Genomic DNA, 17517 nt, shown 5'->3' on the forward strand with positions numbered 1-17517 from the left:
TCGTCGTTTCGAGACACCAAATGATGATCGGGTGTGATAGACTCAACGTTCACATACAACGGGTGCAAAACAGTTGCGCACGCGGAACACTCGGGTTAAGCTTGACGAGCCTAGCATGTGCAGACATGGCCTCGGAACACATGAGACCGAAAGGTCGATCATGAATCATATAGATGATATGATTAGCATAGGGATGCTTACCACTGAAACTATGCTCAACTCACGTGATGATCGGACTTGAGCTAGTGTAAGTGGATCATGAACCACTCAAATGACTAGAGAGATGTACTTTTTGAGTGGGAGTTTAGCGAATAATTTGATTAAGTTAAACTCTAATTATCTTGAACATAGTCTAAGTCCTCTTTGAATATATTTGTGTTGTAGATCATGGCTCACGCGACAGTCACCCTGAATTTTAATACGTTCCTAGAGAAAGCTAAGTTGAAAGATGATGGAAGCAACTTTATAGACTGGTCTCGTAATCTTAAGCTAATCTTACAAGCTGGGAAGAAGGATTATGTCCTTAATGCTGCGCTAGGAGATGAACCACCCGCTACGGCTGATCAGGATGTTAAGAACGCTTGGTTAGTGCGTAAGGAGGACTACTCAGTAGTTCAATGTGCAGTCTTGTATGGCTTAGAACCGGGACTTCAACGTCGCTTTGAGCGTCATGGAGCATTTGAGATGTTCCAGGAGTTGAAGTTTATCTTTCAGAAGAACGCCCGGATCGAGAGGTATGAGACCTCCGATAAATTCTATGCTTGCAAGATGGAGGAAAACTCGTCTATTAGTGAACATGTGCTCAAAATGTCTGGGTACTCAAACCGTCTAGCTGAGCTGGGGATTGAACTCCCGCAAGAGGCTATCACTGACAGAATCCTTCAATCACTGCCGCCAAGCTATAAAAGCTTTGTGTTGAACTACAACATGCAAGGGATGAACAAGTCTCCCGGCGAGTTGTTTGCGATGCTGAAAGTCGCAGAGTCTGAACTCCGTAAAGAGCATCAAGTGTTGATGGTGAATAAGACCACTAGTTTCAAGAGAAACGGCAAAGGCAAGAAGGGTAATTCATAGAAGAGCGGCAAGCCTGTTGCCAATCCGACGAAGAAACCCAAAGCTGGACCTAAGCCTGAAACGGAGTGTTACTATTGCAAGGGTATGGGTCACTCGAAGCGCAATTGCCCCAAGTATCTCGTAGATAAGAAGGCGGCCAAAGAAAAATCAGGTATATTTGATATACAAGTTATTGATGTGTACTTAACCGACTCTCGTAGTAGTGCCTGGGTATTCGATACCGGTTCTGTTGCTCATATTTGCAACTCGAAACACGAACTGCGGAATAGACGAAGGCTGGCGAAAAGATGAAGTGACGATGCGCGTAGGAAATGGTTCCAAGGTTGATGCAATCGCCGTCGGCACAGTTTCACTTCAGTTACCATCAGGATTAGTTATTAGCTTAAATCATTGTTATTTAGTGCCTGCGTTAAGCATGAACATTATATCTGGATCTTGTTTATTGTGAGACGGTTACTCTTTTAAGTCAGAGAATAATGGTTGTTCTATTTCTATGAGTAACATCTTTTATGGTCATGCACCCAATGTGAGAGGATTGTTCATATTGAATCTTGATAGCGATACACACATACATAACATTGAGACCAAAAGAGTTAGAGTTAACAATGATAGCGCCATATTTTTGTGGCACTGCCGCTTAGGTCATATTGGTGTAAAGCGAAGGAAGAAACTCCATGCTGATGGACTTTTGGAGTCACTTGACTTTGATTCACTTGACACGTGTGAACCATGCCTCATGGGCAAGATGACTAAGACTCCGTTCTCCGGAACAATGGAGCGTGCAAGTGACTTGTTGGAAATCATACATACCGATGTGTGTGGTCCGATGAGCGTGGAGGCACGCGGCGGATATCGTTATTTTCTCACCTTCACTGACGATTTGAGTAGATATGGTTATGTCTACCTGATGAAGCACAAGTCTGAAACATTTGAAAAGTTCAAGCAATTTCGGAGTGAAGTTGAAAATCATCGTAACAAGAATATCAAGTTCCTACGGTCTGATCGTGGGAGTGAATATCTGAGTTTCGAGTTTGGTGCTCACTTAAGACAATGTGGAATTGTTTCACAGTTGACACCGCCTGGAACACCACAGCGTAATGGTGTGTCCGAACGTCGTAATCGTACTTTATTAGAGATGGTGCGATCTATGATGTCTCTTACCGATTTGCCGTTATCGTTTTGGGGTTATGCATTAGAAACAACTGCATTCACTTTAAATAGGGCACCATCAAAATCCGTTGAGACGACACCATACGAACTATGGTATGGCAAAAGGCCAAAGTTGTCGTTTCTTAAAGTTTGGGGATGTGATGCTTATGTCAAAAAGCTTCAGCTTGAAAAGCTGGAACCCAAAGCGGAAAAGTGCGTCTTCATAGGTTACCCAAAAGAAACAGTTGGGTACACCTTCTATCTCAAATCCGAGGGCAAAGTGTTTGTTGCTGAAAAGGGAGCTTTTCTCGAGAAGGAGTTTCTCTCGAGAGAATTGAGTGGGAGGAAGATAGAACTTGACGAGGTTGTCGAACCTCTCATCCCTCTGGATGGTGGCGCAGGGCAAGGGGAAACCTCTGTCGTTGCGACGCCGGTTGAGGAGGAAGTTAATGATGATGATCATGAAACTCCGGTTCAAGTTTCTATCGAACCACGCAGGTCGACGAGACCACGTGCTGCTCCATAGTAGTACGGTAATCCCGTCTTATCAATCATGTTGTTGGACAACAATGAACCTGCAAATTATGAAGAAGCAATGGTGGGCCCAGATTCCAACAAATGGCTAGAAGCCATGAAGTCCGAGATAGGATCCATGTATGAGAACAAAGTGTGGACTTTGGAGGTACTGCCTGAAGGCCGCAAGGCTATTCAGAATAAATGGATCTTTAAGAGGAAGACGGACGTTGACGGCAATGTGACCGTTTATAAAGCTCGACTTGTGGCAAAGGGTTTTTTCACAAGTTCAAGGAGTTGACTACGATGAGACATTCTCACCCGTAGTGATGCTTAAGTCCGTCAGAATCATGTTAGCAATAGCTGCATTTTTCGATTATGAAATATGGCAGATGGATGTCAAAACGGCGTTCCTTAACGGTTTCCTTAAGGAAGAATTGTATATGATGCAACCCGAAGGTTTTGTCGATCCTAAGAATGCTAACAAGGTGTGCAAGCTCCAGCGATCCATTTATGGACTGGTGCAAGCATCTCGGAGTTGGAACAAACGCTTTGATGAGGTGATCAAAGCATTTGGGTTTATACAAGTGGTTGGAGAATCTTGTATTTACAAGAAAGTGAGTGGGAGCTCTGTGGCGTTCCTAATACTATATGTGGATGACATATTGCTGATTGGAAACAACGTAGAGTTTTTGGAGAGCATAAAGGATTACTTGAATAAAAGTTTCTCTATGAAGGACCTAGGAGAAGCTGCTTACATTCTAGGCATTAAGATCTATAGGGATAGATCAAAACGCCTGATAGGACTTTCACAAAGCACATACCTTGATAAAGTTTTGAAGAGGTTCAAAATGGAATAGTCCAAGAAGGGGTTCTTGCCAGTTTTACAAGGTACGAGATTGAGTAAGACTCAGTGCCCAGCAACTGATGAGGATAGAGAGCATATGCGCTCCGTCCCCTATGCTTCAGCCATAGGCTCTATCATGTATGCAATGTTGTGCACTAGACCGGACGTTAGCCTGGCCATAAGTATGGCAGGTAGGTTCGAGAGTAATCCAGGAGTGGATCACTGGACAGCGGTCAAGAATATCCTGAAGTACCTGAAAAGGACTAAGGAGATGTTTCTCGTGTATGGAGGTGACGAAGAGCTCGCCGTAAAAGGTTACGTCGATGCAAGCTTTGACACAGATCCGGACGACTCTAAGTCGCAAACCGGATACGTATTTATTCTTAATGGGGGTGCGGTAAGCTGGTGCAGTTCCAAGCAAAGCGTCATAGCAGATTCTACATGTGAAGCGGAGTACATGGCTGCCTCGGAGGCGGCTAAGGAGGGTGTCTGGATGAAGCAGTTCATGACGGATCTTGGAGTGGTGCCAAGCGCACTGAATCCAATAACCTTGTTCTGTGACAACACGGGTGCCATTGCCTTAGCAAAGGAACCACGGTTTCACAAGAAGTCCAGACACATCAAACGACGCTTCAACCTCATCCGCGACTACGTCGAAGGAGAGGATGTAAATATATGCAAAGTGCACATGGATCTGAATGTAGCAGACCCGCTGACTAAACCTCTTCCACGGCCAAAGCATGATCAACACCAGAACTGTATGGGTGTTAGATTTATTACAATGTAATTCGCATGATGATGTGAGGTCTAGATTATTGACTCTAGTGCAAGTGGGAGACTGTTGGAATTATGCCCTAGAGGCAATAATAAATATAGTTATTATTATAATTCCTGTATCAAGATAATCGTTTATTATCCATGCTATAATTGTATTGAATGAAGACTCATTTAGATGTGTGGATACATAGACAAAACACTGTCCCTAGCAAGCCTCTAGTTGGCTAGCCAGTTGATCAAAGATAGTCAGCGTCTTCTGATTATGAACAAGGTGTTGTTGCTTGATAACTGGATCACGTCATTAGGAGAATCACGTGATGGACTAGACCCAAACTAATAGACGTAGCATGTTGATCGTGTCATTTTGTTGCTACTGTTTACTGCGTGTCAAGTATTTGTTCCTATGACCATGAGATCATATAACTCAGTGACACCGGAAGAATACTTTGTGTGTATCAAACGTCGCAACGTAACTGGGTGACTATAAATATGCTCTACAGGTATCTCCGAAGGTGTTAGTTGAGTTAGTATGGATCAAGACTGGGATTTGTCACTCCGTGTGACGGAGAGGTATCTCGGGGCCCACTCGGTAATACAACATCACACACAAGCCTTGCAAGCAATGTAACTTAGTGTAAGTTGCGGGATCTTGTATTGCGGAACGAGTAAAGAGACTTGCCGGTAAACGAGATTGAAATAGGTATGCGGATAGTGACGATCGAATCTCGGGCAAGTAACATACCGAAGGACAAAGGGAATGACATACGGGATTATATGGATCCTTGGCACTGAGGTTCAAACGATAAGATCTTCGTAGAATATGTAGGATCCAATATGGGCACCCAGGTCCCGCTATTGGATATTGACCGAGGAGTCTCTCGGGTCATGTCTACATAGTTCTCGAACCCGCAGGGTCTGCACACTTAAGGTTCGACGTTGTTTTATGCGTATTTGAGTTATATGGTTGGTTACCGAATGTTGTTCGTAGTCCCAGATGAGATCACGGACGCCACGAGGGTTTCCGGAATGGTCCGGAAATGAAGATTGATATATAGGATGACCTCATTTGATTACCGGAAGGTTTTCGGAGTTACCGGGAATGTACCGGGAATGACGAATGGGTTCCGGGAGTTCACCGGGGGGGGGGGGAACCCACCCCGGGGAAGCCCATAGGCCTTGAGGGTGGCGCACCAGCCCTTAGTGGGCTGGTTGGACAGCCAAAAGGGCCCTATGCGCATTGGAAGAAAAATCAAAGAGAAAGAAAAAAAAGAGGAGGTGGGAAGGGAAGGAAGGACTCCCACCCACCAAACCAAGTCCAACTCGGTTTGGGGGGGAGACCTTCCCCCCCTTGGCTCGGCCGACCCTCTTGGGGCTCCTTGAGCCCCAAGGCAAGGTCCCCTCTCTCCCACCTATATATACGGAGGTTTTAGGGCTGATTTGAGACGACTTTTCCACGGCAGCCCGACCACATACCTCCACGGTTTTTCCTCTAGATCGCGTTTCTGCGGAGCTCAGGCGGAGCCCTGCTGAGACAAGGTCATCACCAACCTCCGGAGCGCCGTCACGCGGCCGGAGAACTCTTCTACCTCTCCGTCTCTCTTGCTGGATCAAGAAGGCCGAGATCATCGTCGAGCTGTACGTGTGCTGAACGCGGAGGTGCCGTCCGTTCCGTACTAGATCGTGGGACTGATCGTGGGATTGTTCGCGGGGCGGATCGAGGGACGTGAGGACGTTCCACTACATCAACCGCGTTCATTAACGCTTCTGTTGTACGGTCTACAAGGGTATGTAGATCACTCATCCCCTCTCGTAGATGGACATCACCATGATAGGTCTTCGTGCGCGTAGGAAATTTTTTGTTTCCCATGCGACGTTCCCCAACACAAAAGTATCTAGCTCAAAAGATATAAGTGAAGCATATGTGAGCTGAATTGTCTACCAAAGGATATAAGTGAAGCTCGACAAAATCACAGTGTGTGCATGTCTCTCTCTCTAGGTGTGCAGCAAGGATGATTGTGACACAACAAAAATAAAAGACTCCTACGATACAAGATGCTCCGAGCAAAAACACATAACATGTGGTGAATAAAAATATAGCCCCAAGTAACGTTACCGATGGATTGAAGACGAGAGAGGGGATGCCTTCCCGGGGCATCCCCAAGCTTAAGCTTTTACGGCATCCTTAAATCTCTTGGTGTGCCTTGGGCATCCCCAAGCTTGATCTATTGCCACTCTTTATCCTTTTGTCCATAAGAACTTCATCCAAAACTTGAAAACTTCACAACACGAAACTTAAACAGAAACTCGTGATAACATTAGTACCAGAAAGCAAACCACCACTTCCTTAGAAACCGTAGCAAACTTAAATTCTACTTGTGCTGATGTTGGGTTACTGTACTTTCAATCTTCCATGGCTAATACCCCCCGATACTATCCATAGTTTCATCAAAATAAGCAACCAGCACAACAAAAACAGAATCTGTTAACAACAGACCAGTCTGTAGCAATCTGTATGTTTCGTATACCTCTAGTACTTCAAAAATTCTGGCAAATTATGACAGTCTGAAGAATTTGCATAGCAATCAGCAGCAAAAAGAATCAACTCAAAAGCTCTTATAGAAAAAAATGAAAATTCTTTTCGTGAGCAGAAAGTTTCTGTCTTTTCCAGCATGACCAAACGATCATCCCCAAGACTAATCATAACAATTTTGCTTGGCACAAACGCAAAAAGAAACACAAAAAAACACAATCATAACAGAACTATGAAAGTGTGGAAAACACAAAACAGAAAGAAAAATGATAGATTCGTTGGGTTGCCTCCCAACAAGCGCTTTTGTTTAACGCCCTTAGCTAGGCATTCAATGATGCTCTCACAAAAGATAAGAATTGAAGCACAACGAGAGCATCCTAAAGCATGTGAAGATCACATCTAAGTCTAACATACTTCCTATGCATAGGCATTTTATAGGAAAACAGATCGTCAAGACAACCAATAGTTGCCATATGCAAGGAAGAAGAAAGAGACAATAGCAATCTCCACATAACGAGAGGTAATTTGGTAACATGACAGTTTCTACTAAAATATTTTCCTCTCTCATAGCAATTACAAGTGGGATCATATTCAAATTCAACAATATAGCTATCCCATAGGATATTATTTTCATGATCCACATGCATGCAAAGTTGACGCTCTTCAAAAATAGTGGGATTATCATCTAAAGTCATGACTTCTCCAAACCCACTTTCAATAATATTGCAAATATCATATTCATCTTGAGGCTTGAACAAATTTTCAAGATCAAAAGAAAAATCATCACCCCAATCATGATCTTTGCAACAAGTAGTGGTCATAGCAAGACTAGCATCCCCAAGCTTAGGTTTTGCATATTTTTAGCATGATTTTCATTAATAGGATTTATAGTGAAATCATTGCAATCATGCTTTTCATCCAAGGAGCCCTCGTGAATCACTTCATGAATTTCTTCATCATGATTTTCAGATTCACGCATCTTAAGCAAAACTCCATAGAAATAGTCAATTGTCCTCAACTCACTAGCAATTCGTTCCACAATAGTGGGTCTCTTAAAGAGACTAGCTAGTGGATGAGGATCCATATCAACGGATTTTTAGCAAGCAAAGATGCAAGCTAAAAGAAGGCACATGGTAACACAAGCAAACAGAAGCGAGCAAAAGAAGGGTGAACGGGAAAAGGCAAATGAAAACGGCAAATGTGAAGTGGGGGAGAGGAAAACGAGAGGCAACTGGCAACAAAAGTAAATGCAAGAGAAGAGTTTGTGAGACCTACTTGGATAGATCTTGATTTATCCTCCCCGGCAACGGCGCCAGAAATACTTCTGATGTTTGCTGTGTATCCCTTGCAACGGCGCCAGGAAATAGTTGTGTCGACGGCACCAGGAATCCTTCAGCTAGGGCTACGCCTTAAGGGACTTCCTAGGCAAGTATGCAAAGGATTTCCCCCGTGGCCTTGGAGCCTTGCGTTGGTGTTCCCTCGAAGCGGAAAGGGTGATGTAGCACAGCGACGGTAAGTATTTCCCTCAGTTTGAGAACCAAGGTATCAATCCGGCGGAAGAGTATCTCAAGATCCTGAACAAACACAAAAGCTTGCACCCAACGCTATGAAGGGGTTGTCAATCCCTTATAGATTGTTTGCCAAGTGAGAACTGAAAGCAACAAAGTAACAAAGCAAAGTAAAAACGGAGGTGTAAACGATGGATGTGAATAGACCCGGGGGCCATAGTGTTTACTAGTGGCTTCTCTCATGAAAGCAAGTAGACGGTGGGTGAACAAATTACTGACGAGCAATTGATAGAACCGCGCAAAGTCGTGACGATATCTATGCAATGATTGTTTCTATAGGCATCACGTCCGAAACAAGTAGACCGATACTTTCTGCATCTACTACTATTACTCCACACGTCGACCGCTATCCAACATGCATCTAGTGTATTAAGTTCATAAGAACAGAGTAATGCCTTAAGCAAGATGACATGATGTAGAGGGATAATCTCAAACCAATGATAAAAACCCCATCTTTTTACCCTTGATGACAACTACTTGATGTGTGCCTTGCTGCCCCTACTGTCACTGGGAAAGGTCACGACATGGTAGAACCCAAAACCAAGCACTTCTCCCATTGCAAGAATCATAGATCTAGTTGGCCAAACAAAATCCAAGACTCGGAGAGACTTACAAGGATATCAAATCATGCATATAAGAAATCAGCAAAGACTCAAATATATATCATAAATAATCTGATCACAAATCCACAATTCATCGGATCTCGACAAACACACTGCCAAAGAAGATTACATCGGATAGATCTCCATGAAAATCATGTAGAACTTTGTATTGAAGATCCAAGAGAGAGAAGAAGCCATCTAGTTACTAACTACGGACCCGTAGGTCTGAAGTGAACTACTCACGAGTCATTGGAGGGGCGATGATGATTATGAAGAAGCCCTCCAACTCCAAAGTCCCCTCCCGCAGGGCGCCGGGAAGGGTCTCCAGATGAGATCTCGCGGAAACGGAAGCTTGCGGCGGCGGAAAAGTATTTTCGAGGCTACCCTGATTTTTTGCGGAATATTTGGGAATTTATAGGCCAAAGACCTAGGTCAGGGGGCGGCCAGGGAGGCCACAAGCCTGCCCACCGCCGCCTCCCCCTGGTGCCGGAGTGGGGGCTTGTGGGCTCCCTGGAGCCCACCTGGCTTGGCCCAAAAGCCCCCTGGTCTTCTTCCGTTCGGAAAAAAAAATCATTTCGGGGTTTTTATTCCGTTTGGACTCCATTCCAAAATCAGATCTGAAAAGAGTCAAAAACACGAAAAAAACAGCAACCGACACTTGGCACTGAATTAATAAGTTAGTCCCCAAAAAGATATAAAAGGTACATAAAACAACCAAAGAAGACAAGATAACAGCGTGAAACCATCAAAAATTATAGATACGTTTGAGACGTATCAATGACCCACAAGTATAGGGGATCAATCATACTCCTTTCAATAATTAAGAGTGTCAAATCCAACGAGGAGCAAAAGGAAATGATAAATAGTTTTCAGCAAGGAATTCTCTGCAAGTGCTGTAAGTAACAGTGATAGATAGTTTTGTAGCAAGATGATTTCTAACAATAAAAGATGCAGCAAGATAACCCAATCCTTTTTATAGCAAAGGACAGGACTGAAAGTACTCTTATATAAAGCAAGTGCTTCCGATGACACATGGGAATATCTCTCCAGTCATGTTCATCATATCGAGTTGATTCGCGTTCGCTACTTTGACAATTTGATATGTGGGTGGATCGGTGCTAAGGTGCTGGTCTTACTTGAACTAACAACCTACTTATGATTAACCCCTCTCGCAAGCATCCGCAACTATGAAATAAGAATTAAGATAAATCTAAACATAACATGAAACATGTGGATCCAAATCAGCCCCTTATGAAGCAACACATAAACCGGGGTTTAAGCTTATGTCACTCTCGCAACCCATCATCTACTTGCTACTCCACAATTACTTCCCTTAGGCCCATAACATGGTGAAGTTTCATGTAGTCGACGTTCACATGACACCACTAAAGGAAGTAACAACATACATATCATCAAAAATATCGAACGAATACCAACTTTATATGATTACTTATAACCAGATTTCTCCCATGTCCTCAGAAACAATAGTAACTACTCACACCTCATCAACATGTTCAACATCAGAGGTATACTAATAATGATTAAGGATCTGAACATAATGTCTTCAACCAAGTAATCCAACTAGCAACAACTACAAGATGTAATTAACACAACTAGCAACCCACAAGTAGCAATCTAAGGTTTTTGAGACAAAGATTGAATACACGAGATGAACTAGGGTTGGATATGAGATTGTGCTAGTGAAAATGTTGATGAAGATTGGTCCTCCCACGAGGGAGGAAGCGTTTGTGATGACGATGGCTTCGATTTCCCCCTCCTAGAGAGGAATTCCACCGGCAGAATCACTCTACCAGAGAGCAAGAGGGACTCTGCTCAGGTTTCCGCCTCGAGACGGCGACTCTTCGTCTAGAAAGTTATATCTTGATTTTTAGGGTAAAACACACCATATAGGAGAAGAGGGGCTCCCTCCAGCAGGGGCCCCACAAGTCATCAGGGCGCGACCTTGGGGGACACCCTTTTGGCTTGGGCCCAGCTGGCTGCCCCTCTCCGGTGTATTTTTGGCCAAATAGTTCTTATATATTCCAGAAAAATCTCCATGAATTTTTAGGTCATTTGGAGCAACTTGATTTTTTTGCCTTTTTCTCGGTTTCTTGGTCCAGAATTCCAATTTCCACATACTTCCCTCTTCGTGATGTACCTTGCATATTCAGAGAGAAGAGGCATAAGAATTACATAATAATAGGGAATAATGGACAATAATAAGACAAATGTCAATAAAGATTCATGATGCAAAATGGACGTATCAACTCCCCCAAGCTTAGACTTTGCTTGTCCTCAAGCGAAAGCCGAGCTCGAGAATAATGGCCACATGATTTGAGAGGGAGAAGTCAATAAAAATATAATATGAACACGAGAGAAACATGAATATTAGCATAGCAACAACTGTTTTATCATATATCTTCTCATAAACAAGTAACAATCCGTTCACAAATATTGAAGAATGTAGCGTAAAATTTATTGAAAAACAACAAACTATGTTCTCGGTCACTGGAGCAATCATAATTAAGCATATTTCAGAGGAGAGTCTATGTAAGAGCTTTCTTATTAGCAAGTTCACATACTCAACTACCATTTATTCTTCTATGATTGCTCATACTCAAGTCAAATTTTTGGAGCTCATGTTTTCATAGGGCACATAGAAAGATAGGGGCTTAAATGATTTGCCGCCCAACTCATTTACCTCAAGGATAATGTCAAAAATAATGAATCATAGGCTATGTTAATCTAGGGTGATCTCATGATGTTTCCCCTTCTTCTATGTATTGGATTGATGTACTCACTTGATCTTATCTAGTATAATCCCCGAGACCATGGTGACATCCGTCTATTGGACATGGATTAGAAGAATATTTTCATGAATGATTTCCTCTTTTGTGAATTGATTGAAGATTGAGAGTCTCTTCGTGCTTGTCTTTGACTATCCTTGAGATATGTTGTGGTGATTGTGGTACTCTTTTTGGATGGTCGTGGTGACATTGGGAAATCCATAGAGAGAACTACGAACTCCGAGGTGTGCTTTTGTAGCCCTACATAATTCCCGTCCTCTCTTGATCACAAATAATGACCTCCGAGTACTTCTCCATTGCATGTTTTAGTGGAAATATCATGTGATTAAACTATGTTAATGTTGTTGGGAGTTTCCACTAGTGAAAGTATGAAGGCTAGGCCGTGTTTCTCACCATTGTTACACCGTTTATGCTCACTTTTGTCACTTGCTACCTTGCTGCCATTTTATTTCAGATTTACAATACCTTGTTTTACCATCCATATCACTTGCCTTTTAACATCTCTTCGCCGAACTAGTGGACCTATACAATTGAGAATTGTATTAGGTGTGTTGTGGACACAAGAGACTTCTTGTATCTTAATTGCAGGGTTGCTTGAGAGAGACCATCTTCAACCTCTACTTTCCTGAGTTCGATAAACCTTAGGTTATCCACTTGAGGGAAATTATTGATGTCCTACAAACCTCTGCGCTTGGAGGCCCAACATAGTCTACAAGAATAGAAGCATGCGTAGACATCAAACGTTGCATGGGAAACAAAATTTTTACTACGCACACGCAATACCTATCCATGGTGATGATCATCTACGAGAGATGAGAGTGAATCTACATACCCTTGTAGATCGCTAAGCGGAAGCGTATATAACGTGGTTGATGTAGTGGAACATCTTCGCGATTCAAATCGCAGCCCGTCCCGCGATCTCATCACGATCTGTTCCGCGATCCCATCACGATCCATCCCGATCTAGTGTCGAACGGACGGCACCTCCGCGTTCAGCACACGTACAGCTCGGTGACGATCCCCGTCTTCTTAATCCAGCAAGAGGGGCGGAGAGGTAGATGAGTTCTCCAGCACGGCGGTGTGGTGGTGGTGGTGGTGGTGAACTAATCCAGCAAGGCTTCGCCTAAGCACCGCCGAACTAGATTAGAGGGAAACAGATCTAGAGAGAAGTAGAGGGAGCACGTGGCAATTAGGGTTAGCTCTTCCCTCTAAATCCTCTAGTATATATAGGAGGGAGGGAGGGGAGGAGGCAGCCCAAGAACCCTCTAGGGGTTCGGCCAAATTAGGAGGAGGTGGAAGAGTCCACCTCCAATCCTACTCCAAGTAGGATTCCATTCCTACTTGGACTCCTTCCTTTTCTTTCCTTTGGGTTTTCCCACCTCTAGCCGCATGAGCCTTAGTGGTTGGTTCGTCCAGCCCACTAGGGGCTGGTTTGACTCCTCCCACAGCCCATGAGGTATTTTGGGTCGAGGCACCCCTCTCGATGCCCCCCGGTACCCTCCCGACACTCCCGGTACACTATCGATGAGCCCGAAGCTTTTTCGGTGACCAAAACATGACTTCCTATATATAAATCTTTACCTCCGGACCATTCCGGAGTTCATCGTGACGTCCAGGATCTCATCCCGGACTCCGAACAACCTTCGGTTACCAACAATTATAACTCAACTATACCGAAACGTCATTGAACCTTAAGTGTGCAAACCCTGCGGGTTCGAGAACTATGCAGACATGACCTGAGACACTCCCCGGTCAATAACCAATAGCGGTACCTGGATGTCCATATTGGCTCCTACATATTCTACGAAGATCTCTGTCGGTCGAACCTCTATGTCAAGGATTCAGTTAATCCTGTATGTTGTTCGCTTTGTCCGTCGGTGTGTTAGTTGCCCGAGATTCGATCGTCGGTATCTCCATACTTAGTTCAATCTCGTTACCGGCAATTCTCTTTACTCGTTTCGTAATACAAGATCCCGTGACCAACTCCTTAGTCACATTGCTTGCAAGGCTTGTTGTGATGTTGTATTACAAAGTGGGCCCCAAGATACCTCTCCGTCACACGGAGTGACAAATCCCACTCTTAATCCATGCCAACCCAACAGACACCTTTGGAGATACTTGTAGAGCACCTTTATAGTCACCCAGTTACGTTGCGACGTTTGATAACACACAAGGCATTCCTCCGGTTTCCGGGAGTTGCATGATCTCATGGTCATAGGAACAGATACATAGACATGTGTTGGAATTATGCCCTAGAGGCAATGATAAATATAGTTATTATTATAATTCCTGTATCAAGATAATCGTTTATTATCCATGCTATAATTGTATTGAATGAAGACTCATTTACATGTGTGGATACATAGACAAAACACCGTCCCTAGCAAGCCTCTAGTTGGCAAGCCAGTTGATCAAAGATAGTCAGTGTCTTCTGATTATGAACAAGGTGTTGTGTTGCTTGATAACTGGATCACGTCATTAGGAGAATCACGTGATGGACTAGACCCAAACTAATAGACGTAGCATGTTGATCGTGTCATTTTGTTGCTACTGTTTTCTGCGTGTCAAGTATTTATTCCTATGACCATGAGATCATATAACTCACAGACACCGGAGGAATACTTTGTGTGTATCAAACGTCGCAACGTAACTGGGTGACTATAAAGATGCTCTACAGGTATCTCCGAAGGTGTTAGTTGAGTTAGTATGGATCAAGACTGGGATTTGTCACTCCGTGTGACGGAGAGGTATCTCGGGGCCCACTCGGTAATACAACATCACACACAAGCCTTGCAAGCAAAGTGACTTAGTGTAAGTTGCGGGATCTTGTATTACGGAACGAGTAAAGAGACTTGCCGGTAAACGAGATTGAAATAGGTATGCGGATACCGACGATCAAATCTCGGGCAAGTAACATACCGAAGGACAAAGGGAATGACATACGGGATTATATGAATCCTTGGCACTGAGGTTCAAACGATAAGATCTTCGTAGAATATGTAGGATCCAATATGGGCATCCAGGTCCCGCTATTGGATATTGACCGAGGAGTCTCTCGGGTCATGTCTACATAGTTCTCGAACCCGCAGGGTCTGCACACTTAAGGTTCGACGTTGTTTTATGCGTATTTGAGTTATATGGTTGGTTACCGAATGTTGTTCGGAGTCCCGGATGAGATCACGGACGTCACGAGGGTTTCCGGAATGGTCCGAAAACGAAGATTGATATATAGGATGACCTCATTTGATTACCGGAAGGTTTTCGGAGTTACCGGGAATGTACCGGGAATGACGAATGGGTTCCGGGAGTTCACCGGGGGGGGGGGGCAACCCACCCCGGGGAAGCCCATAGGCCTTGAGGGTGGCGCACCAGCCCTTAGTGGGCTGGTGGGACAGCCCAAAAGGGGCCTATGCGCAAGAGATACAAAAATCAAAGACAAAGAAAAAAAAGGGAGGTGGGAAGGAAAGGAAGGACTCCCACCCACCAAACCTAGTCCAACTCGGTTTGGGGGGGAGGCTTCCTCCCCTGGCTCGGCCGACCCCCTTGGGTCTCCTTGAGCCCCAAGGCAAGGCCCCCTCCCTCCCACCTATATATACGGAGGTTTTAGGGCTGATTTGAGACGACTTTTCCACGGCAGCCCGACCACATACCTCCACGGTTTTTCCTCTAGATCGCGTTTCTGCGGAGCTCGGGCGGAGCCCTGCTGAGACATGGTCATCACCAACCTCCGGAGCGCCGTCACGCTGCCGGAGAACTCTTCTACCTCTCCGTCTCTCTTGCTGGATCAAGAAGGCCGAGATCATCGTCGAGTTGTACGTGTGCTGAACGCGGAGGTGCCGTCTGTTCGGTACTAGATCGTGGGACTGATCGCGGGATTGTTCGCGGGGCGGATCGAGGGACGTGAGGACGTTCCACTACATCAACCGCGTTCGCTAACGCTTCTGCTGTACGATCTACAAGGGTACGTAGATCACTCATCCTATCTCGTAGATGGACATCACCATGGTAGGTCTTCGTGCGCGTAGGAATTTTTTTTGTTTCCCATGCGACGTTCCCCAACAATGGCATCATGAGCTGGGTTCATGTGTAGATGTCTTCTCGAGTAGATCACAAAAGTTTTTGTGGGCGGTGATGTGCGTTTTGCTGCCCTCCTTAGTCTTTTCTTGATTCCGCGGTATTGTTGGATTGAAGCGGCTTGGACCGACATTACTCGTACGCTTACGAGAGACTGGTTTCATCGCTACGAGTAACCCCGTTGCTCAAAGATGACTGGCAAGTGTCGGTTTCTCCAACTTTAGTTGAATCGGATTTGACCGAGGAGGTCCTTGGATGAGGTTAAATAGCAACTCATATATCTCCGTTGTGGTGTTTGCGTAAGTAAGATGCGATCCTACTAGATACCCATGGTCACCACGTAAAACATGCAACAACAAAATTAGAGGACGTCTAACTTGTTTTTGCAGGGTATGCTTGTGATGTGATATGGCCAATGATGTGATGTGATATATTGGATGTATGAGATGATCATGTTGTAATAGAAAATATCGACTTGCACGTCGATGGTACGGCAACCGGCACGAGCCATAGGGTTGTCTTTATACTAACGTTTGTGCTTGCAGATGCGTTTACTATTTTGCTAGGATGTAGCTTTAGTAGTAATAGCATGAGTAGCACGACAACCCCGATGGCGACACGTTGATGGAGATCATGGTGTGGCGCCGGTGACAAGAAGATCGTGCCGGTGCTTTGGTGATGGAGATCAAGAAGCACGTGATGATGGCCATATCATGTCACTTATGAATTGCATGTGATGTTAATCCTTTTATGCACCTTATTTTGCTTAGAACGATGGTAGCATTATGAGGTGATCTCTCACTAAAATATCAAGACGAAATTGTGTTCTCCCCGACTGTGCACCGTTGCTAAAGTTCGTCGTTTCGAGACACCACGTGATGATCGGGTGTAATAGACTCAACGTTCACATACAACGGGTGCAAAACAGTTGCGCACGCGGAACACTCGGGTTAAGCTTGACGAGCCTAGCATGTGCAGACATGGCCTCGGAACACATGAGACCGAAAGGTCGATCATGAATCATATAGATGATATGATTAGCATAGGGATGCTTACCACTGAAACTATACTCAACTCACGTGATGATCGGACTTGAGCTAGTGTAAGTGGATCATGAACCACTCAAATGACTAGAGAGATGTACTTTTTGAGTAGGAGTTTAGCAAATAATTTGATTAAGTTAAACTCTAATTATCTTGAACATAGTCTAAGTCCACTTTGAATATGTTTGTGTTGTAGATCATGGCTCACGCGAGAGTCACCCTGAATTTTAATACGTTCCTAGAGAAAGCTAAGTTGAAAGATGATGGAAGCAACTTTGTAGACTGGGCTCGTAATCTTAAGCTAATCTTACAAGCTGGGAAGAAGGATTATGTCCTTAATGCTGCGCTAGGAGATGAACCACCCGCTACGGCTGATCAGGATGTTAGGAACGCTTGGTTAGCACGTAAGGAGGACTACTCAATAGTTCAATGTGCAGTCTTGTATGGCTTAAAACCGGGAATCAACGTCGCTTTGAGCGTCATGGAGCATTTGAGATGTTCCAGGAGTTGAAGTTTATCTTTCAGAAGAACGC

This window comes from Hordeum vulgare, chromosome 5H (assembly GCF_904849725.1).
Source record: "Hordeum vulgare subsp. vulgare chromosome 5H, MorexV3_pseudomolecules_assembly, whole genome shotgun sequence".
NCBI classification, from domain to species: domain Eukaryota; kingdom Viridiplantae; phylum Streptophyta; class Magnoliopsida; order Poales; family Poaceae; genus Hordeum; species Hordeum vulgare.